Source organism: Salvelinus sp. IW2-2015, linkage group LG31, assembly GCF_002910315.2.
Source record: "Salvelinus sp. IW2-2015 linkage group LG31, ASM291031v2, whole genome shotgun sequence".
In the NCBI taxonomy this organism is placed as follows: domain Eukaryota; kingdom Metazoa; phylum Chordata; class Actinopteri; order Salmoniformes; family Salmonidae; genus Salvelinus; species Salvelinus sp. IW2-2015.
This window is the reverse complement of record NC_036870.1, coordinates 9,733,890-9,759,208: the sequence shown is the minus strand read 5'-3', so window position 1 is coordinate 9,759,208 and position 25,319 is coordinate 9,733,890. Positions and strand designations below refer to the sequence as shown.

The 25,319-nt window shown below is 41.4% G+C and overlaps 1 protein-coding gene and 1 pseudogene across 1 annotated transcript in view; both read right to left on the bottom strand.

The window, feature by feature from the left end:
- Positions 1 to 25,319, bottom strand: part of LOC111956160 (BOLA class I histocompatibility antigen, alpha chain BL3-7) — a 149,405-nt gene that overhangs the window by 64,763 nt on the left and 59,323 nt on the right. The window lies entirely within an intron of this gene.
- LOC139023322 (BOLA class I histocompatibility antigen, alpha chain BL3-7-like) overlaps positions 1,316 to 25,319 on the bottom strand; it is a 53,694-nt pseudogene continuing 29,690 nt past the window's right edge.

The following is a 25,319-nucleotide window of genomic DNA, read 5'->3' as shown; positions in this document are numbered from 1 at the left end:
ATGAGGTTTTGGCTTTAGGGATGATCAGTGAGATACACCTGCTGGAGCGCGTGCTACGGGTGGGTGTAGCCATCGTGACCAGTGAACTGAGATAAGGCGGCACTTTACCTAGCATAGCCTTGTAGATGACCTGGAGCCAGTGGGTCTGACGACGAACATGTAGCGAGGGCCAGCCGACTAGGGCATACAGGTCGCAGTGGTGGGTCGTATAAGGTGCTTTAGTAACAAAACGGATGGCACTGTGATAATGAGGGTTGTAGTTGTGTTTTCTTTTCCGTACACATCTTATTAGTGATGACAGTAAATGTCCTTTAATAGCCTTGCTGGTGACTGGCCTGAGACTGGCCTGAGACGGTAAAAGGTTATGTACTGTAACTAGAAGAGAGGAGAGCAGAGATGACTACAGTATAGCCTACATTATGTACCAGAGAATGAAGGGGAGGGTATCTGATGAGGTATGATGTCTAGTATGAAAAATCTGTCCATTCACAACAACAAACACTACTGAATTTAGTCTCTTCAGCACTACATCATGTGACCAGGGTGGATGTTCTGTTTGGCTGCTGATTGAAGCTCCTCTAAGCTCATTGACAACAATATGAAGCACAAACACATTTAGTAAGTTAGCAACCATTTATTTCTGAAAATGTACCGTAGATACACGTTTATGATTGTAATCCTCCACCTAAGAGTTATATAAAAAATAAATCACACAAAATATAAAAATAACCTCCAACATAACCTGAGTGCAGGTTTGTTTCTGCTCTTTTCCAACTGCTTGGCACGATAGCACATACTGGCACTCAGGCTACCTCCAATGTGTTTATGTTATAAAACTGTAACGATCTGAGAAAACAATTTGTACACCATTGTTATTGATATCTATTATTAAGACAATATTGTTACACATTAGAAAAAGTGAAAACTCTTTGTCCAGTATAGTTTTCATATATCTTGACATTGCTGTTCAAAATTTGAATGACATCATCACATCGCCATCGAGAAGACATGTCCTGCTGTTTGTAATATTTACAGTATGTAGATCAGAATGAAGGAAAACAGAACTACATCAAAACAACTTTAATGAACCAACAAAAACAAATTTAGGTGAATAATTAACACAAATTACTTTATTAAATACCCATCTGTTTTTACATTTCAAACTAGTTGAAATACCAATAACCCCAATATCAGACCCAGTTACTGTCATTGTAGGTTTTAGTTGTGCAGTTATTAGTTATAAGAAGTTATCACAAGATAGTGTTTTAGAGAAATTTGTGTTTGTGGCTGGATGCACATTACTTTGACTCAAATTCTAGAAGAGTTCGCTGTCTTTCTTCTCTTGTATGTGCTTCACACCTGTGAAGACAGACAGACAGAACAGAGAGGACATACAGGACAGACAGTAACTCAAATAGTAACTCAAATTAGCTTACAGTACATCATGCATTCATGTCAATGAATGATTGGCAGGAATGTTGACATTTGTGTTTCAAACACAGCCAGAGAGATATTTAACTGTTTGATTAGTGAGAGAGAAACCTCATTCCGTTGGAGCAGAGTTGTTGGAGCTACAAGGAAAAGAGACACAACCACATTCTAAAATGGATTCAGTCCAACACACTATATCCAAAGTCAGATGGTAAATGGTGACCAACTACTAGATTAAGCATTTTCTTTCAGTGTCAGTAATGAAGTCATAAGCAGAATAAAGGCAGACACTTACTGCTGGCTGGAATGAAGCCTGTAACACAGAGATAAACGTGAAGGTATTATTGACTCTGAAAGCTTGGTTTGGTGGAATATTATCAGTTTAAGAGTATTCGGATTCCTGTATTTCTACTGTATATCTTACTGCAGGGGTTCCGAAACTTTTTATAGTCCCGTACCCCTTCAAACATTCAACCTCCAGCTGCGTACCCCTTCTAGCACCAGGGTCAGCGCACTCTCAAATGTTTTTTGCCATCATTGTAAGCCTGCACACACACACACGCACACACACACACCATACGATACATTTATTACACATAAGAATGAGTGGGAGTTTTTGTCGCAATCCTGCTAGTGGGAAGTGACAAAGAGCTCCTATAGGACCAGGGCACAAATAATAATCAAAGGTTTTGCTCTTTATTTTAGCCATCTTACCTGTAAAACCTTATCTGTTAATCAAAAATTGTGAATAACTCACCACGGGATAATGAGAAGGGTGTGCTTGACAGGATGCACATAACTCTGCAATGTTGGATTGTATTGGAGAGAGTCTCAGTCTTAAATAATTTTACACACAGTCTGTGCCTGTATTTAGTTTTCATGCTAGTGAGGGCCGAGAATCCACTCTCACATAGGTACGTGGTTGCAAAGGGCATCAGTATCTTAACAGCGCGATATGCCAAGGCAGATTACTCTGACCGCAGCCCAATCCAGAAATCTAGCAGTGGCTTCTGATTAAATTCAATTTTCACAGAACCGCTTGTTGCAATTTCGATGAGGCTCTCTTGTTCAGATATCGGTAAGTGGACTGGAGGCAGGGCATGAAAGGGATAACGAATCCAGTTGTTCGTGTCATTCGTTTCGGGAAAGTACCTGTGTAATTGCGCACCCAACTCACTCAGGTGCTTCACTATATCACATTTGACATTGTCCGTAAGCTTGAGTTCATTTGCACACAAAAAGTCATGCAATGTCCTTGTTAATGCAGACAGAGAATATCAGACCCAGTTACTGTCATTGTAGGTTTTAGTTGTGCAGTTATTAGTTATAAGAAGTTATCACAAGATAGTGTTTTAGAGAAATTTGTGTTTGTGGCTGGATGCACATTACTTTGACACATTACTTTGACTTGAAGAAGCTCCAACTTCTTATTCATAGCCTCAATTTTGTCCCGCACATTGATTATAGTTGCGGAGAGTCCCTGTAATCCTAGATTCAGATCATTCAGGCAAGAAAAAACATCACCCAGATAGGCCAGTCGTGTGAGAAACTCGTCATCATGCAAGCGGTCAGACAAGGGAAAATTATGGTCAGTAAAGAAAACTTTAAGCCCGTCTCTCAATTTAAAAAACGTGTCAATACTTTGCCCCTTGATAACCAGCGCACTTCTTTATGTTGTAAAAGCGTTACATGGTTGCTGCCCATATCATTGCATAGTGCAGAAAATAAACGAGATTTCAGGGGCCTTGCTTTAACGAAGTTAACCATTTTCACTGTGTGTCCAAAATGTCTTTCAAGCTGTCAGGCATTACTTTGGCAGCAAGAGCCTCTCGGTGGATGCTGCAGTGTACCCAAGTGGCGTCGTGAGCAACTGCTTGCACGCTCGTTACCACTCCGCTATGTCTCCCTGTCATGGCTTTTGCGCCATCAATACAGATACCAACACATCTTGACCACCAAAGTCCATTTGATGTCACAAAGCTGTCCAGTACTTAACAAATATCCTCTCCTGTTGTCCTGGTTTCCAGTGGTTTGCAGAAGAGGACGTTTTCCTTAATTGAACCCCATAAACGTAACGGAAAATACACCAGGATCTGTGCCAGGCCCTCCACGTCTGTTGACTCATCCAGCTGTAACGCATAGAATTCACTGGCTTATATGCAAAGCAGTAATTGTTTCAAAACATCTCCTACCATGTCACTGATGCGTCATGAAAAATTGTTGTTTGATGAAGTCATTGTCTGTATATTTTTTTTGGCCTTTTCCCACAGCATTGTCCCAGTCATATCCGCGGCAGCAGGAAGAATTAAGTCCTCCACAATAGTATGGGGCTTGCCTATCCTAGCCACTAGGTAGCTCACCATATAAGACGCTTCTAGCCCCCTCTTATTAATAGTATCTGTTGCTTTTATACAGTGGCTTGCAAAAATATTCAACCCCCTTGGCATTTTTCCTATTTTGTCGCCTTACAACCTGGAATAAAAATATATTTTTGGGGGGGTTTGTATCATTCGATTTACACAACATGCCTACCACTTTGAAGATGCAAAATACATTTTTTTGTGAAACAAACAAGAAATAAGACATAAAAAACTGAAAACTTGAGCGTGCATAACTATTCACCCCCCCAAAGTCAATACTTTGTAGAGCCACCTTTTGCAGCAATTACTGCTGCATGTCTCTTGGGGTATGTCTCTATCAGCTTGGCACATCTAGCCACTGGGACTTTTGCCCATTCTTCAAGGCAAAACTGCTCCAGCACCTTCAAGTTGGATGGGTTCCACTGGTGTACAGCAATCTTTAAGTCATACCACAGATTCTCAATTGGATTGAGGTCTGGGCTTTGACTAGGCCATTCCAAGACATTTAAATGTTTCCCCTCAAACCACTCAAGTGTTGCTTTAGCAGTATGCTTAGGGTTATTGTCCTGCTGGAAGGTGAACCTCCGTCCCAGTCTCAAATCTCTGGAAGACTGAAACAGGTTTCCCTCAAATTTCCCTGTATTTAGCGCCATCCACCATTCCTTCAATTCTGACCAGTTTCCCAGTCCCTGCCGATGAAAAACATCCCCACAGCATGATGCTGCCACCACCATGTTTCTCTTTGGAGATGGTGTTCTCGGAGTGATGAGAGGTGTTGGGTTTGCACCAGATAGAGCGTTTTCCCTGATGGCCAAAAAGCTACATTTTTGTCTGTTCGGACCAGAGTACCTTCTTCCATATGTTTGTGGAGTCTCCCACATGCCTTTTGGCGAACACCAAATGTGTTTGTTTATTTTTTTCGTTAAGCAATGGCTTTTTTCTGGCCACTCTTCCATAAAGCCCAGCTATGTAGAGTGTATGGCTTAAAGTGATCCTATGGACAGATATTCCAATCTCCGTTGTGGAGCTTTGCAGCTCCTTCAGGGTTATCTTTGGTCTCTTTGTTGTCTCTCTGATTAATGCCCTCCTTGCCTGGTCCGTGAGTTTTGGTGGGCATCCCTCTCTTGGCAGGTTTGCTGTGGTGCCATATGCTTTCCATTTTTTAATAATGGATTTAATGGTGGTCCGTTGTTCAAAGTTTTTGATTTTTTTTATAACCCAACCCTGATCCACACTTCTCCACAACTTTGTCCCTGACCTGTTTGGAGAGCTCCCTGGTCTTCATGGTGCCGCTTGCTTGGTGGTGCCCCTTGCTTAGTGGTGTTGCAGACTCTGGAGCCTTTCAGAACAGGTGTATACTGTATATACTGAGATAATGTGACAGATCATGTGACACTTAGATTGCACACAGGTGGACTTTATTTAACTAATTATGTGTCTTCTGAAGGTAATTGGTTGCACCATATCTTATTTAGGGGCTTCATAGGGGGGAAAACATTGGGGCAGCAGGTAGCCTAGTGGTTAGAGTGTTGGACTTGTGTACAAGATCAAATCCCTGAGCTGACAAGGTAAAACCCTGTTGTTCTGCCCCTGAACAAGGCAGTTAACCCACTGTTCTTAGGCTGTCATTGAAAATAAGAATTTGTTCTTAACTGACTTGCCTAGTAAAATAAAAATCTTTATATACATTTTTTTTTTTAAACAAGTAATCTATTTTCATTTCACTTCACCAATTTGGACTATTTTGCGTATGTCCATTACATGAAATCCAAATTAAAATCAATTTAAATTACAGGTTGTAATGCAACGCCAAGGGGGATGAATACTTTTGAAAGGCATTGTCTTACTACTCGAAAGTCGTCTTAATTCTCGCTCCAAAAACTTCCGTGGCTTATTTTTCAAATTGGCATGTTTTGTTTCTAAATGTCTGCGCAAGAGTGAAGGTTTCATTGAGTTGTGAGATAGTACTTTGCACATATAACAGAGGAAAGGCACTACTCACAATATAAGTGAAACCCAAATCAATGTAGTTCTCATCATATTTGCACCTCTTCGATGGTCCAACGTCCCTGTCTGTTGTTCGACGCTTTCCTGGAACAGGGGGCAGTTGTTTCAGTATGATATGTTGGATAAAGGAATAAAGACAGACACCAATGTCAAGTTCAATAGCCTTGTTATGCATTGTACAAATCCCTACGCGTGGAGTCCGGGGAACAGTCCGACTAGTCGAATACCTATCAACTAGACTCCGTAACAGCAGTAGCTCTTTGGCTGCATCAGATTCACATGCTAGCTGGGCTAACAACAAATGTAGAATTACTGATACTAGCATTGGATGTGCTCGTGGAAGCAGTGTCATCGACAGGTGCAGGTGTAGTACTGCTGGTAGTAGTTTTCGAGCAAACGGAATGAGCAGCAACTACATTTCGCTACATACGGACCTTTAGTGGAATTCCCATGAGAGAGTAACGTTTAATGTGATTGGATGTTAATTATTTTACTAGGTTACCTGTAACATTGTGTTGTTATTTCGCTGAACACTAGAAGGTTTAATTTTATTTTTGTCAGTGAAACGAGGCTACTCAGGCGAGAAAAAAACTCACCCAAATGTATAGCCCTGTTGGAAAATATAAATGGACTGTTTGAAAATGTGAAGATTTTTTAATTTTTTTATAAATTGTTATTTTTTTGGTTTAAAAAAAATATGAATCACATTTTTATTTGGCGTACCCCCGACACCATATACCTGTCCTACTGCATACATCACATACAACCTAAGTGACAACATTAAACTTTATTTGCGTGAATCAGATCAAATCAAACATACTTTGTATATATTGTGTATGTGGACACCTCTTCAAATTAGTGGATTTGGCTATTTCAGCCACACTTGTTGCTGACAGGTGTATACAATCCAGCACACAGCCTTGCAATCTCCATAGACAAACATTGGCAGTAGAATGGCCTTACTGAAGAGCTCAGTGACTTTCAACATGGCACTGTCATAGAATGCCACCTTTCCAACAAGTCGGTTTGTCAAATTTCTGCCCTGCAAGAGCTGCCCCGGTCAACTGTAAGTGCTGTTATTGTGAAATGGAAATGTTTAGGAGCAACAACGGCTCAGCCGCAAAGTGGTAGGCCGCACAAGCTCACAGAACGGGACCGGCGAGTGCTGAAGTGCATAGAGCGTAAAAATCATCTGTCCTAGGTTGCAACACTCACTACTGAGTTCCAAGCTGCCTCTGGAAGCAACGTCAGCACAAGAACTGTTCGTGGGAGCTTCATGAAATGGGTTTACTTGGCTGAGCAGCCACATACAAGCCTAAGATCACCATGCGCAATGCCAAGCGTCGGCTGGAGTGGCCAGGAGAACGATACCTGCCCCAGTGCATAGTGCCAACTGTAAAGTTTGCTGGAGGAGGAAAAATGGTCTGGGGCTGATTTTCATGGTTCGAGCTAGGCCCCTTAGTTCCAGTGAAGGGAAATCTTCACACTACAGCATACAATGACATTCTAGACAATTCTGTGCTACCAACTTGGTGGCAACAGTTTTGGGAAGACCCTTTCCTGTTTCAGCATGACAATGCCCCTTGCACAAAGCGAGGTCCATAAAGAAATGGTTTGTCGAGATCGGTGTGGACAAACTTGACTGACCTGCACAGAGCCCTTTCCTCAACCACATCATACACCTTTGGAATGAATTGGAATGCAGACTGTGAGCCAGGCCTAATCACCCAACATCAGTTCCCGACCTCGCTAATGCTCTTGTTGTGGCTGAATGGAAGCAAGTCCTTGCAACAATCAACAATGTTGCAACATCTAGTCAAGCCTTCCCAGAAGAGTGGAGGCTGCTATGGCTGCAAAGGGGGACCAACTCCATACTAATGACCATGATTTTGTCATGAGATGTTTGACGAGCAGGTGTCCAAATACTTTTGGTCATGCAGTATAGTTCTACCTTCACTAATTACACTGTACAATATTCCTTGTAAACCAGTACTATGACTACTACTTCTAAACTACTAAGTTCATCACAGCTGATCATTTATAATATAAAGTTGTCTTTCTACTTTTGGAAAAATCCTATCTCACCTTTCTTTCTCTTCTTCTTCCAAATGACGACCCCAACTATAACAACGATGGCCAATAGGAGGAGAGCTACCACCCCTCCAATGATGGGGGCCGAGCCAATGGCAGTTGGGTCATTTGCACCTTTAATCATCAGAACAGAGCATTCAGACTGTTACTTGGGGTCGTACATGGTGGTCTATGTTGCATTTCCATCTACATGAATCCCCAGCTACATTCCTCTGTCAATGTCAATAACAGTTTTGTTCACTATAAGAACATGCTCTTCTCAGAAAGGAGGTATACTATGCATGTGAGTATGGTTAGAAACTAGAATATCAGGCGCATTGAGTAGGAGGCGTCCTTGTATATAATGTATGTTGAATCAGTGAATCTTTCTCGCTCTTACCCCGATCAGTCTTACCCCAGTTGGTCTGGATCTCAGACTCAGTCAGAACCTTGATGATGTCCTCCTTGATACCAGTGACTTGAACCACACACTGATACTTGTTGTTCTTCCTCTCCTCAGGCGTCAAGATGAGGTGGATGCTTTTCTGGAAGGTTCCGTCATCGTTGGGGAGAGTCTCTCCATACTCCACATCTCCATGGTGATTTTGTCCATCTTTAAGCCACAACACCATGACTCCACTGGGGTAGAACCTGTAGCGTAGCAGGTCACTGGAGAGGAGGGGGTCTTCTGGATCAGGGACCGTGAGAGATGGACTAGAGAAGGAGTGAGAGAGAGAGAGCAAGAGACACTGAGGGAGGTAAAGACAAGGAGAACAGAAAGGGGAAGGACATAGACGGAGAGCAGAGAAAACATAATAACATTATTTTAGTAAAAAAAAGAATTCATTATGAAATTATTCCTGATAGTTAAATATCACATCATTGCTGTGTAAGTTGAGCTATGTCACACCATGTGTTTCTGTAGCTGTCCTCTTCAGAGTGCTCTTCCCATAGTCCAGATACTTATTCAGCCACACAATGCAGGTCTGCGTGAAGTAGTGTTTTTTACTTTCAAGGTAAGCTCTGTTATCGTCCAACCTGTATTTGGTGATGACTGCTTGCGGTACTGGGGGAAATCATTGTCAATGTTTTCAGTTCCAGTGCCAGGAAATCTGCTCTATCATATCCAAACATCCTCTGAAAAACATGCACACCTGGGAGTGGGAGAGATATTTCTGATTGTTTATTTCGCTTTTGTTTATTATCTATTTCACTTGCTTTGGCAATGTAAACATGTTTCCCATTCCAATAAAGCCCTTTCAATTGAGAGAGAGAGAGGAGAGAATCAGAGAGACAGAAAGAGAAAGCAAAAGAAACATAACGCAAGAGTGTATGTGTGGGACTTACCTCAGCACTGTTTGACTCCACCCTCCTCTGTGTGTGTGTGTGTGTGTGTGTGTGTGTGTGTGCGTGTGCGTGTGCGTGTGCGTGTGTGTGTGTGTGTGTGTGGGCTGCAGTGGAAACTGTGCTGACCACTGTCTCCCATTCCATGTGCTAGAATGCTGCCTTTGGCAAGGACATTCTCACCTTTACTGTTAAGGCGAGGCTGCAAGTTCTACCAACAAAATTCAATCTAGCACTCTGGTACCCTGCAAGCCATGACCCATGACCCATAAAATGTAATGGAGCCATTGCCCATGTTGTGTATGACTGCTGTTCATACAAGGATTTGTACATTGCTAGACATGACCGCCTTGTTGACCTGACAAGTCGTCTCACCAACAGCACACATGCATAAACATTTTTGTTTAAGGGGAAGCTGGTTTGATGTTGGTGATGATGTGTTTTCCTGTGTGCCAAATACACCAGATGTTGTTGTGGGGGGAGGCCAGGGAGAGGTGCTCATTTTGGAAGCGCTCATTTGACGGCTACGTGGAGCAGGCCTTTGTGTGTGTGTGACTGTGCATGTATCCATTGCAATGTGTGCTTGTGAGTATCTCTATGTATGATATTCCTGTATGATGTGCATGAGTTTGTTTGTGTTGTGATTGGCAGTAGGTATGTGAATAAAATTGAGGGAAGTAGTACATAAAACATTGATTTTGGTATTTTGGTGGACACTATTACATTATTCATCCAAAAAGTTGTTACTAATCCGGTCAATGTGATAACCACCAGTTAATGTAATACATTGTTTGATTTAGCGGAAGAAGTTATTATGTTAACCCGTCAACATTTTATTATGTTAACCGGCAAGTTATTACATTAAAACCCTCTAGAGTCTAAGCCCTATGAATTCGGAAAGTATTCAGACCCCTTGACTTTTTCCACATTTTGTTACGTGACAGCCTTATTCTAAAATTGATTAAATTGCCCCCCCCCTCATCAATCTACACACAATACCCCATAATGACAAAGCAAAACCTGTTTTTTTTTTGCAAATAAAAAAATTACTTAAATATCACATTTGCATTAGTATTCAGACCCTTTACTCAGTATTTTGTTGAAGCACCTTTGGCAATGATTACAGCCTTGAGTCTTCTTTGGTATGACTACAAGCTTGGCACACCAGTATTTGGGGAGTTTCTTCCATTCTTCTCTGCAGATCCTCTCAAGCTCTGTCAGGTTGGATGGGGAGCGTCGCTGCACAGCTTTTTTTCATGTCACTCCAGAGATGTTTGATCGGGTTCAAGTTCGGGCTCTGGCTGGGCACATACAGAGATTTTGCCCAAAGCCACTCCTGCGTTGTCTTGGATGTGTGCTTAGGGTCGTTATCCTGTTGGAAGGTGAACCTTCGCCCCCAGTCTGAGGTCCTGAGCTCTGTTAATCTTTCCTTCGATCCTGACTAGTCTCCCAGTCCCTGCTGCTGAAAAACAGCATGATGCTACCATGCTTCACCATAGCGATGGTGCCAGGTTTCCTACAGACATGATACTTGGCATTCAGGCCAAAGAGTTCAATCTTTGTTTCATCCGACCAGAGAATCTTGTTGGTAAGCTTTTGGTAAACTCCAAGCGGGCTTTTACTGAGGAGTGGCTTCCGTCTGGCCACTCTATACCTTAAAGGCTTTATTGGTGGCGTTCTGCAGAGATGGTTGTCCATCTGGAAGGTTCTCCCATATCCACAGAGAAACTCTGGAGCTCTGTCCGACTGACCATCGGGTTCTTGGTCCTCTCCCTGACCAAGGCCCTTCTACCCCGATTGCTCAATTTGGCAGGGCTGCTAGCTCTAGGAAGAGTCTTGGTGGTTCCAAACTTCTTCCATTTAAGAATGATGGAGGCCACTGTGTTCTTGGGAACATTCAGTGCTGCAGACATTTTTTGTTCCCTTCCCCAGATCTGTGCCTCGCCACAATCCTGTCTCGGAGCTCTAAGGACAATTCCTTCGACCTCATGGTTTGGTTTTTGCTCTGACATGCACTGTCAACTGTGGGACCTTACTGTATATAGACAGGTGTGTGCCTTTCCAAATCATGTCCAATCAATTGAATTTATCACAGGTGGACTCCAATTAAGTTGTAGAAACATCTCAAGAATGATCAATAGAAACAGAATGCACCTGCGCTCAATTTCGAGTCTCATAGTAAAGGGTCTGAATACTTATGTAAGTAAGGTATTTCTGGTTTTATTTGTAATAAATTTGCAAAAAAATCTAAAAACTTGTTTCACTTTGTCATTATGGGGTATTGTGTATAGATTGACGAGGAAAACAAATAATTTAATCCATTTTAGAATAAGGCTGTAAGGTAATAAAATGTGGGAAAAGTCAAGGGGTCTGAATACTTTACAAATGTAATGTGCATTACCGTTGAAAAGTTTGGGGTCAGTTAGAAATGTCCTTGTTTTTCATCAAATATTTTTTGTCCATTAAAATAACATCAAATTGATCAGAAATACAGTATAGACATTGTTAATGTTGTAAATGACTATTGTAACTGGAAACGGCAGATTTTTTTATGGAATATCTATATAGGCGTACAGAGGCCCATTATCAGCAACCATCAATCCTGTGTTCCAATGGCACATTGTGTTAGCTAATCCAAGTTGATCATTTTGTGACTTTCCTCCCATGTGACTTTCTTTCAAAAACAAGGCAACTTTTAAGTAATGCCAAACTTTTGAACGGTAGTGTATATGGAATTGTTTTAAGAAGGTCATACCATTTAGCTATTTAATTTTGAATTTTAAGACCCCACTTAACAACAATATTTTATGAAACATATTTTTGGCCTTACTGCTATTAGCAGTATAAGAAACAGATATAAGAAAGATCAGGAAACATTTGTATTTTTCTTTTTTTTTACATGTATTTAACCCCCTATTTTTGTCACTCAACAGTGACCATATATACTTCCATAAATGTTTTCAACTGGTACCGGGGGACCTTCAGACGAGTCTTGTGAGGCCTGTGGGCATCCTAGAGCAAAACATGTACACGTTTGTACCGACATGTACGTGCCCGTGAGAGTACATCTCATCTTTCCACAGAGGGGTCATATTAGTGTGTAGCCCAAACTTTTCGGACACTACAAACAGAAGTTGGCAGATCGGCTGTACCAACTTCAGACGAGTCCCCAGACGGCAAGATTTCTTTATTTTTTGTAACTACTAGCCAGGGTACTCTCCCAACACTCAGACATAATTTACAAACAAAGCAATTTAGGTTTGGTAAGTCTGCTAGATCAGAGGCAGTAGGGATGATCAGGGATGTTCTCTTGATAAGTGTGTGAATTGGACCAGTTTCCTGTCCTGGTAAGAATTCTAAATTTAACGAGTACTTTTGTGTGTCAAGGAAAATGTATGGAGTAAAAAGTACATTATTTTCAAGAAAATCGTGCCATCTTGTTTGTTTAATATAAGGAATGTGAAATAATTTATACTTGTACTTTTACTTATGATACTTAAATATATTTTAGCAATTATATTTACTTTTGATACTTAAGTATATTTCAAACTCAATACTCAAGTAGTATTTTGCTGGGTGACTTTCACTTTTACTTCAGTCATTTTTCTATTAACGTATCTTTACTTTTACAGTTATGACAATTGGGTACTTTTTCCACCACTGGTTTTATCCTTCTGGTGCTGGGCATAGGGCTTGTAACAGCAGTTAATGTAATAATGCAGGTTAATGTAATAACTTTTCTGTTTGTAACATAATAAAACCGGTTAATGTAATAACTTGCCATTTAACATAATGAAATGTTGACCGGTTCACGTAATAACTTCTTCCGTAAAAGTTAAAGTTGTCACAAATATAAACAGATACCGCCCAAAATGACTTAAGTAGTACTTTACACCACTGGATAAAACACTTAATTTCGACGTGCTCTCTCTTTCCCTCTTAATGTGTCAGGCACAAATTATCCAATTTCTTATTTCTGCACCACCATATTAGCTTGTATATCGTTTTTGAGCCAATGTGAACTTAGCTAGCACAAGCATCAGTAGCCTACAATCTGTGTGGAACCAACCAGCAGAGGATGACTTTAAAAAATAGTTTTTACCAAACTGAAAGCAAGTTGAATGTCAATCAAGTATTAGGCCCAAAACAGTGCTTTCCTTCGGCCTGGAGCCGAGGCTCTAGATATTTTAACTAACTTTGAGGGCTTAGTTGCCATTCATGATAGTTAATGTCTCCAGAGAACGCATGCAGTTTCAAATATAGTGAGAAACTAAAGACATATAAATGACCAACATCAATAACGTTAATCATTATTTATGTCAATATCTATGTCATTACCTCACATGCCTCTTGGAAGTCTACATTAGAGTATGCTGATTCATTGATTGTCAGTGTCATCAGCACTAGTGTTTGAGGCTGTTATTCATCTCTGTTCTATTCCTCCTTCTGTTACACTGAGATCATGTATCTAAACAGAGCAGTGTCCCAAACAGCATCACCCCAGCACAGATATGAGTTTGTAAGTTTCAGTATCAAGGTTTCATGAAAACACAGCACATGTTGCAGGGGCAAATGAGGACTGACATACAGACAGACACTCACATACGATGAAGAAAAGCAGACAAGCAAACTAATTGAAAACTGGTCTGAAACCAAAGAAAATGTCTGATGACTGTCATAATGTAATTACACCAAGTCTATGATAGTTATATATCGGGTAATGCAGAAACATACAGTAAAAGGCCACCACATCACTGAGAGGTCCTAACACTCTTTAGAATGACCTGTATTATGGTCCGACTTGTGAATGAGAAGCCATATCTTGATCTTTGCCAGGTTCATGTAGTTATACAGTAGGTCCCCACCTCTGAAATGTACCACAAAGTGTTGACAGGTCATTCTTTGGCATATATCAGACGTATTGGGATAAAGGAAATAAACAAATCATCTGTGACAATTGACAATGAAGTAGTATATTTCTCATCTAAGACAAGCCAGTGTAGATAACCTGCAAGCGTATTGTGGTAGGCCTACATACAGGGAGGTCTTCCAGCAATCTGCTGCTGTAGGTTTAGGTCTTACAATGGCCTTGACTCTAATCAATAACATGGGAGGATGATGACTTTGATGTGAAAGAGGAGAAACAATGTATTCTTCCTATAGTATTCTCAGAGGGCTTGTGGTTTGGGAGGATGACACAATAGAGATATCTCAGTCTATGGTCTATGGACCCATTGAAGGAGGAACATTGTGTTGGATCTAGCTCCATTTGATATGAAATGGTTTTATATCATCACATTGAAAAACACATCAATAAAATAAAACCGCATAGACCTGCAATGGAAAGTACCTTCTACATTCAGAGGAGAGTGGAGTCAAACAGTGTTGAGGTAAGTCCCACACCCTTTCCAATAAGAGCGTCAATATGCAGCCATCTTGTGTCTATCTATCCTCAATCATAAGATGGCCGACACACTGAAGCATCATCTAGTTCTAGTAGCCTATACATGGTTGTTCATATCCATACTGCTGAGTGGGATGTAGGACTATTACATTGACACATTCTTTTCATTTAAAAAGTGTTTTTGTTTCGCAAAGACTAGGCTACTGAAAGAACTAAAACAGAGCCAGTGGATACCAGCTGAAAACTCGTTGACCATAACTACAGTAACAAGCCTACACATCCAACCAAGTCATCTTTGGTCATATTTTCAATTTTTTTCTCCCCAATGAAAATGTGTTCTAGAATTCTTGGCCACTCCACTGTTCTGGTATGTGTGTGACGGGAATAAATCAAGTTCAGTTAGTTATTAAAGCTTGTGAATGGAAAGTCCCTGAAAAGAATCATAACAGGGACAAACCATCAGTCGCATAGGCCACAGTGAAGGATAAACAATGCCACAGTGCCATCTATATGTAGACTGTAACTCTCCTCACTACTGTTTCAAAGAAATCACATGATGAGTCACTTCACTTTTGGGTGTCTGTCAGGTGAAGTTTGCCCTAAGTACAGAGCTAGGATCAGCTTCCCCTCCCCCAATCCTAACCTTAACCATTAGCTGGGAAAATGCAAAACCGACCCAAGATCAGCGTCTTAGGGCAACTTCACCCTACTCCGTCTCGGTCATGCTCAATGTAGAAGGTGCCTCTCATCACAAATCTTGGATCAGATTACCTTACTTTCAATCGTAACATTAACAATGGTTTGGGGAAACTTCTAACAATTCCCTCTGGCATAGTTCGTTGTTATTGTCAACAGGAAGTAAGGTGGTCAGAGCAGAGGCCATAGCTTGGTTATCAGATAGAATCTCAGATCATGGAATCCTTCTTGCGAACTTGTTTCTCTGCGTTCTGCAAACAGTCAGGAAATTCTGTGACATTCTAACTCAGGAAGAATGAAAACAAATGGTAATTTTCTATTGAAATGGCATCTGATTTCATTAGTTGATTGGATGTATAAAAAAATATTTCAGCAACATTACATTTTGAATGACATTTGAGGATGGATAAATATTTAAAAATATATACAACTAATATATATATTAAAGTCTTTGGTATTATGTTTTGCCAATAAAGTCTTTAGGGTTAAAATCTTTGCTATGGTGCTATGTTTGTTATTTCACACATAAAAAATCCTGACTGTTTGAGTATGATGCTGTAGGTAACATGAAAACACACCATGGATTAATTATGATCCAATAGGAGATAAAATAATTACAATGTCATCAGGCACCAGGCAGAACTGAAAAACATAAATTGAAAGAGAAAGTGAAATTAAATGTAATTGATTATTAAGACGTGTTAATGGTGATACTGATGAATACATTTAATTATAGCTTGTTTATAGTTATATATAACAAATACCTGTATGTTATACATAGGCCTCACTAATTCTAACATAGCTTACACCTGTGCAAATTCAAATCCTTTCTTTGACACAGGTCTGGCTTGTCTGCCATGTTTGTTCCCATGACTGAACTATAATGAGTGTTGTAGTTCAAATCAAATTTTATTAGTTACATGCGCCGAATACAACAGTTGTATACAACAGTGAAATGCTTACTTACAAGCGCTTAACTTCTTATGGCTGCAGGGGCAGTATTGAGTAGCTTGGATGAAAGGTGCACAGAGGTGCCCAGAGTAAACGGCCTGCTCCTCAGTCATAGTTGCTAATATATGCATATTATTATTAGTATTGGATAGACACTCTGAAGTTTCTAAAACTGTTTGAATTATGTCTGTGACTATAACAGGACTCATATGGCAGGCAAAAACCTGAGAAGTTCCACTTCCTGTTTGGATTTTTTCTGAGGCTGGTAGATTTTCAACCAAGGTCCCATTGAAATTACAGCGAGATATGGATGAGTTTTCACTTCCTACGGCATCCACTAGATGTCAACAGTCAATAGAACTTCGTCTGATGACTCTAATGTGAAGGGGGGCCGAAGGAGACAGGAATGAGTCACCACTGCCATGCTTTGTTCACGTGAGAGGCAGCTCCGTTCCATCGTTCAACTGAAGTCAATGTAATTCTCTGGTTGGAACGTTATTCAAGATGTATATAACAACATTCTTTTCTTTTTTTTAATTTTTAATTTTATTTTTTATTTTATCCCATTTTCTCCCCAATTTTCGTGGTATCCAATCGCTAGTAATTACTATCTTGTCTCATCGCTACAACTCCCGTACGGGCTCGGGAGAGACGAAGGTCGAAAGCCATGCGTCCTCCGAAGCACAACCCAACCAAGCCGCACTGCTTCTTAACACAGCGCGCCTCCAACCCGGAAGCCAGCCGCACCAATGTGTCGGAGGAAACACCGTGTACCTGGCCCCCTTGGTTAACGCGTCGGTTACGCGCACTGCGCCCGGCCCGCCACAGGAGTCGCTGGAGCGCGATGAGACAAGGATATCCCTACCGGCCAAACCCTCCCTAACCCAACGACGCTATGCCAATTGTGCGTCGCCCACGGACCTCCCGGTCGCGGCCGGCTGCGACAGAGCCTGGGCGCGAACCCAGAGACTCTGGTGGCGCAGCTAGCACTGCGATGCATGGCCCTAGACCACTGCGCCACCCGGGAGGCCCTATAACAACATTCTAAAGATTGATTCAATACATCGTTTGACATGTTTCTACTGACTGTTACGGAACTTTTGGACATTTCGTCACGTTATAGTGGACGCGCTTTGTGACTTTGGAATTGTTTACCAAACGCGCTAACCAAGTAGCTAATTGGACATAAATAACGGACATTATCGAACAAATCAAGCATTTATTGTGGACCTGGGATTCCTGGGAGTGCATTCTGATGTAGATCATCAAAGGTAAACAAACATTTATCATGTATTTTCTGGTTCTGTTGACTCCAACATGGCGGCTAATTTTACTATTGTCTGAGCTCCGTCTCAGATTATTGCATGGTTTGCTTTTTCCGTAAAGTCCTTTTTGAAATCTGACACAGCAGTTGCATTAAGGAGAGGTATATCTATAATTCCATGTGTATAACTTGTATTATCATCTACATTTAGATGAGTATTTCTGTTGAAACGATGTGGCTATGCACTATCACTGGGATGTTTTTGGAACTAGTGAATGTAACGCGCCAATGTAAACTCAAATTTCTTTATATAAATATGAACTTTATCAGACAAAACATGCATGTATTGTGTAACATGAAGTCCTATGAGTGTCATCTGATGAAGATCATCAAAGGTTAGTGATTCATTTTAGCTATATTTCTGCTTTTTGTGACTGCTATCTTTCGCTGGAAAAATGGCTGTGCTTATTGTGGTTTGGTGTGACCTAACATAATCGTTTGTAGGCTTTCGCTGAAAAGCGTATTTGAAATCGGACACTTTGGTGGGATTAACAACAAGATTACCTTTAAAATGGTATAAGTGTCACGGTGCTCTAGCTCTCCTCCTCCTCGGACGAGGAGAGGAGAGAAGGATCGGTGGACCAATACGCAGCGAGGTATGATGACATAATGAATTTATTAAATAAAGACGAAACACGAAGAACACTTGAATAACTTACAAACAACAAACGACCGTGAAACTACAAACGCAAGTGTACACACAAAACTACTTACGTTCGACATAGACTAGACATATACAATGACCCACAACAGCTAAAGCCTATGGCTGTCTTAAATATGGCTCCCAATCAGAGACAACAGTAACCAGCTGTCTCTAATTGGGAACCCATCAGGCAACCATAGACTTTCCTAGACAACTACACACAACACTAAACCATCTATACTCCTTAACCCTCTAAACCAGGGGTGTCAAAGTCAAATGGACGGAGGGCCAAATAAAGAATTTAGCTACAAGCGAGGGCCGGACTGTTCGAATGTTCATTGAAAAAAATTTAAATGACGCATATAGTCTAGTGAACCTAATTGAAACTACTGAAAACCTAACAAATATATTCCAATATGATCAGATAAATAAAGCAATATTTTCTTATGGCTCTGTCAGTAATCTTTAATTTTCAACAGACACAAAAGACAAATTCCTTTATATAAAACCCCATAACATGACATTAAATGAAAGAACCGGTATTCAAGGCACCATCAGTAGCCTATATTTTCTATTTTAGCAAAAGTGGGCTAAATTTACTTCAAAGAAAAAAACAATAATGCAATTTTCTATCATCCACTCAACTGAATATTTTTAAAATATAATTGGATTGAAATACAATAAAATAAAGTGCAAAAAATCTATTAATCAAAACAACACTTTGTTTAAGGAGAAGTAACATGCAGTGAAAACAAATTTAAACTTTAACTTTTAAACTTGAACTGAGTAAAAACTCTAAATATGTGATTGCACAGTAATGTTCACTTGTTTGAGGTTGAGGGTGATACTTGGTGGTGTCCCATCTTTTCCACAAGTTCATCAATGTTCGGGGTAGAGCTCTGAGCTGAGGAAATCCTCAGAATTGAGTGGAGGTGTTCAGCAGTAAGTCGACTTCTGTGTGATGTTTTGTTCAGGTCATCAAAAAAACAGTTGTTCACACAGGTATGTGCTGCCAAACATAGACAACGTTTGAGCAGCCTGGATGCGCAGCTGGGGCATTGTGGTCGGAGGGAAACGGGCGAACTCCGCAGCACCCACTGCCGCATATTTTGCCCTCAGTGCATCATTGCATTGGAGGTCATCAACTCCATTTGGAGGTTTGGTGGTGAGCTTTCCACGTCAACAGCAAATGGGTTACCGAGCAGTTCCAACCTGCTTTTTTGTGCTTCAAAGTCAGCAAATCGGCGTCGAAGTCAGCGGCAAGCATACCTATTTTATCAGCCAACTGTGCGCTCGGGAACGCACTGGTAGAGAGCTTCTCTTTCATGGTCTGGCAGCTGGGAAAGTGGCTCAAATTTTCTTTCCGCATCTGCGTTCCCCACAGAGCAGTTTTGGTTTAAATGCCTTCACGTTACTGTACATATCAGAGATGACATGATCCCGACCCTGCAGCTGCAAGTTCATTGCATTCAGATGACTCGTAATGTCACACAGAAAAGCCATTTCACACAGAAACATTTCGTCTCGGAGTTGTGTTGTGTCTTTCCCTTTGCTGTCCAAGAACAGACAAATCTCCTCACGAAGCTCGAAACATCTTGAAGCACCTTTCCCTGGCTTAGCCATCGCACCTCTGTGTGATAAGGCAAATCACCATGCTCCGTTTCTAACTCCGTCAGAAATGCCTTGAACTGGCGGTGATTCAAACCTTTGGCTCGATAAAGTTAACTGTGCGCGTGATGATGCTCATTACATGCTCCATTTTCAAGGTTTACCGCACAACGCTTCCTGGTGTATGATACAATGATAAGCTGTCAGCTCACCTGTCGCGTTTTCCTCTTGCACTTTTCCGTATCTTCGCCACCAGTCCGCTCCTGTGTCCACACATCGCAGGTGCTCCGTCGGTTGTCAAACCCACGAGTTTTTCCCAAGGCAGCTCCATCTCATTTACACATCTTGACACCTCTTCATACAAATCATGCCCCGTAGTTGTGCCATGCATAGGACGTAAAGCCAAAAACTCCTCTGTCACGCTTAGGCTGGAGCCACTCCGCGGATGAAAATTGACAACTGGGCAATGTCAGAATGTCGGTGCTCTCATCCACAGCCAAGGAATATGCAATGAAATCTTTTCCCTTTTCACAAGCTGCTCTTTTAGATTGATGGACAAACTGGTCTACTCTCTCGGCAATGGTGTTTCTGCTCAGCTCACATTTAAAAAGAGTTGCCTTTTTCTGGGCAAACTTCGTCACAAACTTTAATCATGCAGTTTTTGATGAAATCCCCCTCCGTAAATGGCCGGGCTGATTTAGCGATCTCTTCTGCCAAAATAAAACTGGCCTTGACAGCAGCCTGGCCTTGTGATTTGGCTTTTTTGAACAGAGCCTGTCGAGATTTGAGGCCTCGTTTTAATTCCTCTGCCTTTGTAGCCTTTGTTCCATGTCCATATTCTTGTTTTGTCCGCGTGTTCGTTTCATAATGTCGTCTCAGATTATACTCTTTCAGTACCGCCACACTTTCCCACACAGAAGACACACAGGTTTTCCAGCTACCTCCGTGAACATATACTCCGACTCCCACCTTGTTTGAAACCCCCGGTTCAGTGTCCACCTTCCGTTTTGCCATTTTGATGGGTATCTGAAAGTTAATTTACTGTGATGCTGACGACTGCTGTGCCAATAAATATGAAATGAAGCAGCCTACTGCTCGGTGCGTCACCGTTGCATTGTGGGAAATGTAGTATTGGTGCGTGAAAAGATCTGCGGCTGCCGGCTTGCTGCGGTCTGCGGTAATAAATCAAGATCATCCCAGGGGCCGTAAAAAACCTTCTCGCGGGCCGGATGTGGCCCGCGGGCCTTGACTCTGACATATGTGCTCTAAACCATACAACCCCCTAGACAATACAAAAACACATACTTCATGATGTCACACCCTGACCTGACTAAAATAATAATGAACACAAAGATAACTAAGGCCAGGGTGTGACAATAAGACACATGTATGTCTGAGGAATTTTAATTATAAGATTTCTGTTTTTTGAATTTGGCGCCCTGCACTTTCACTGGCTGTTGTCATATTGATCCCGTTAGCGGGATTGCAGCCATATGAAGTAGCCCTTAACCAACAATGCCGTTTTAAGAAAAATACATAAAAAATAAGAAATAAAAGTAACAAATAATTAAAGAGCAGCAGTAAAATAACAATAGCGAGGTTATATACAGGGGGTAACGGCACAGAGTCAATGTGCAAGGTCACCGGTTAGTCGAGGTAATTTAGGTAATATATACATGTGGGTAGCGTTATTCAAGTGACTTATGCATAGATAATAACAGAGAATAGCAGCAGCGTAAAACAGGGGGAGGGGGACAATGCAAATAGTCTGGGTAGGCATTTAATTAGCTGTTCAGGAGTCTTATGTGTCAGGATTTGGCCAGGATTGTTCCGGTTTTGGCCACTAGATGCCCCCATTGTGCTTTTTTGACCCTTTTGTTTTCCCTTGTTTCCAGTTATTATTTGCACCTGTGCCTCATTTCCCTTGAATGTATTTAAACCCTTAGTTTTCCTCAGTTCTTTGCTCTGTGTTTGAATGTTAGCACCCAGCCCTAGCGATGCTGTGAACATTTGTTGCTCCAGTTGGACTCTCTTGTGGTACTCTGTTTTTGTTCTCGTTTATTTATTTTTGATTATTCTTTTGAGGCTTTTTCCTGCTGTACCTATCACCTTGTGGATTTTCCTTTTGACGTTGTGGATTTATATTTTTGCCTGAAGAACTTTCCTTTTTTACTTTATTAAAACACCGTCTCTAGTACTGCTGTGTCTGCCTCATCTTCTGGGTTCTGCTGACTATTAGTGGCTCAGTTTGCTAAGTGACTTTTTCTCACACCGGAGACCCGAGTTCGTAACCGGGTCCTGACATTATGGCTTGGGGGTAAAAGCTGTTTAGAAGCCTCCTAGACCTAGACTTAACGCTCCGGTACAGCTTGCCGTGCGGTAGCAGAGAGAACAGTCTATGACTAGGGTGGCTGGAGTCTTTGACAATTTTTAGGGCCTTCCTCTGACACCGCCTGGTTTAGAGGTCCTGGATGGCAGGAAGCTTGGCCCCGGTAATGTTCTGGGCCATACGCACTACCCTCTGTTGTGTCTTTTCTTTTTAATACATTTCAGTAATGATGACCATAACTGTGCCTTAACAGCCCTGCTGGTGACTGGCCTGAGGTTTCAAAGGTCATGTAACTAGATGAGAGGAGACCTGATGAGGTATAATATCACTGGGATTATTTGCCTCTGACCCTATTACGGGGGCTGAGTAACTGGCTTACCAGTGCTCCTCCATGCCGTCCCTAGGAGGGATGTGTCACTTGAGTGGGTTGAGTCACTGACGTGATCTTCCTGTTCGGTTTTGCACCCCCCGGGCTTGTGCGGTTGAGATCTTTGTGGGCTATACTCGGCCTTGTCTCAGGATGGTAAGTTGGTGGTTGAAGATATCCCTTTAGTGGTGTGGGGGCTGTGCTTTGGCAAAGTGGGTGGGGTTATATCCTGCCTGGTTGGTCCTGTCCGGGGGTATAGTCGGATGGGGCCACAGTGTCCCCTGACTTCCCCCCTGTCTCAGCCTCCAGTATCTATTCTGCAATAGTCTATGTGCTGGGTGGCTAGGGTCAGTTTGTTATATATAGTGTCATTCTCCTGTCTTATCTGGTGTCCTGTGTGAATTTAAGTATGCTCCCTCTAATTCTCTCTCTCTCCCTCCCCTCCCGAGGACCTGAGCCCTAGGACCATGCCTCAAGACTACCTGGCCTGATGACTCCTGGCTGTCCCCAATCCACCTGGTCGTGCTGCTGCTCCAGTTTCAACTGTTCTGCCTGTGGCTATGAAACCCTGACCTGGTCACCGGACGTGCTACCTTGTCCCGAACCTGCTGTTTTCAACTCTCTCTCTCTACCGCACCTGCTGTCTCGACCTCTGAATGCTCGGCTATGAAAAGCCAATTGACATTTACTCCTGAGGTACAGACCTGTTGCACCCTCTACAACCACTGTGATTATTATTTGACCCTGCTGGTCATCATATGAACGTTTGAACATCTTGAAGAACAATCTGGCCTTAATGGCCATGTACTCTTATAATCTCCACCCGGCACAGTCAGAAGAGGACTGGCCACCACTCAGAGCCTGGTTCCCCTCTAGGTTTCTTCCTAGGTTTCTGCCCTTCTAGGGAGTTTTTCCTAGCCACCGTGCTTCTACATCTGCATTGCTTGCTGTTTGGGGTTTTCTGTATAGCACTTTGTGACATCTGCTGATGTAAAAAGGGCTTTATAAATAAATGTGATTGATTCATTGATGTCTAGTGTGAAATGTCTGTCCATTCACAACAACAAACACTAGTGAATTTAGTCTCTTCAGCACTACATCATGTGACCAGGGTGCATGTTCTGTTTGGCTGCTGATTGAAGATCCTCTAAGCTCATTGACAACAATATGAAGCACAAACACATTTAGTAAGTTAGCAACCATTTATTTCTGAAAATGTACCGTAGATACTCATTTATTATTGTAATCCTCCACCCAATAATTATTTATATAGAAAAATAAATAACATAAAATATAAAAATAACCTCCAACATAGCCTGAGAGCCAGTCGGTTTCTGCTCTCTTACCAACTCATTGGCATAATAGCACAAACATACTGGCACTCAGGCTACCTCCAATGTGTCTGTTATAAAACTGTAAAGATATCAGAAAATAATTTGTACAGCATTGTTAAGAGTAAAACAACTATACAATGATGTAGCAGAGCATTACTGGACACCATGGAGTATGTATCACAAAAACTCAGGAATATATTTTGGGAGATAAAAAGATGGCAACATTATAGTTGTTTCACTAGTTTTACATTGATGTAATCATTTCCAGGTTTCCATTTTTTGATTGGTATACCTGTATAGCAGAAATATAATCCCAAAGCTCCAAAAAAGCTCAAAGTTATTAATATTGTCTTTATTAAGACAGTAGTGATACTCTTTATTCCAGGTTGTTGGCAGAGTGGCACAGCATAACTTTAGCACTTAATTTGTAACATCTAACAACTTCAGTGTTACAGGTTAGCAAAAGTGAAAACAAATTTTCCGGTATAGTTTTCAAATAACTTGTTTTCAGTAAAAACCCATCTGTTTTTGCTTTTCAAACTAGTTTACATACCTATAACCCCAATATCAGACCCAGTTACTGTAAAAAATAAAGTAGATTTTTTTAGTTGTGCGGTTATTAGTTACAAGAAGTTATCACCAGATAGTGCTGTTTTAGAGAAATTTGTGGCTGGGTGCACATTACTTTGACTCAAAATTCGAGAAGAGTTTGCTGTCTTTCTTCTCTTGTCTGTGCTTCTCTGCTATGAAGACAGACAGACAGACAGAGGTCAGTGAAAAAGATGACTGAAACTAGTACAAAACAATCCACTGAAAAGACTTGGGTCATATCTACTAATAACTAAAACTTGCATCATGACATGCATTCACGTCAATAGGGGATTGGTGAGAAAGTTGACATTCATTATTCAAAGACACCCAGAGAGATATTCACCTGTTTGATTAGTGATAGAGAAGCAGTGTTGTTGGAGGAGTTGGAACCAACATCAGAATCTACTAGGAAAAGAGACAACCACATTTCAAAATGGATTCAGTCCAACAAACTATATCCAAAGTCAGATGATAAATGGTGAACAACTACAAGATGAAGCATTTTCTTTCAGTTTCAGTGATGATGTCAGAAGCAGAATAAAGGCAGGCACTTACTGTTGGCCGGAATGAAACCTGAAACACAGAGATAAACATGTTGTTATTGATTCTGCTGGGTTTGGTTTGGTGGAATATTACAAGAGAACTGTTATGCTGGTGAATGAGGACCCAAAAGCGACGTAATAGTAACAGAGTCTTTATTCCAGTATTAAACAAATAATGATTCTCTTGGTAAATCCAAAACAGGAAACTGAAATCCTCTCGTCAATAGAGAGGAACGACTGGAGACGCGACCACAGACTGCAGGTCGCTTCAGGAAGGCACTGGCCGTAGCAGACATAGACACCTGCTCACACGCAGCA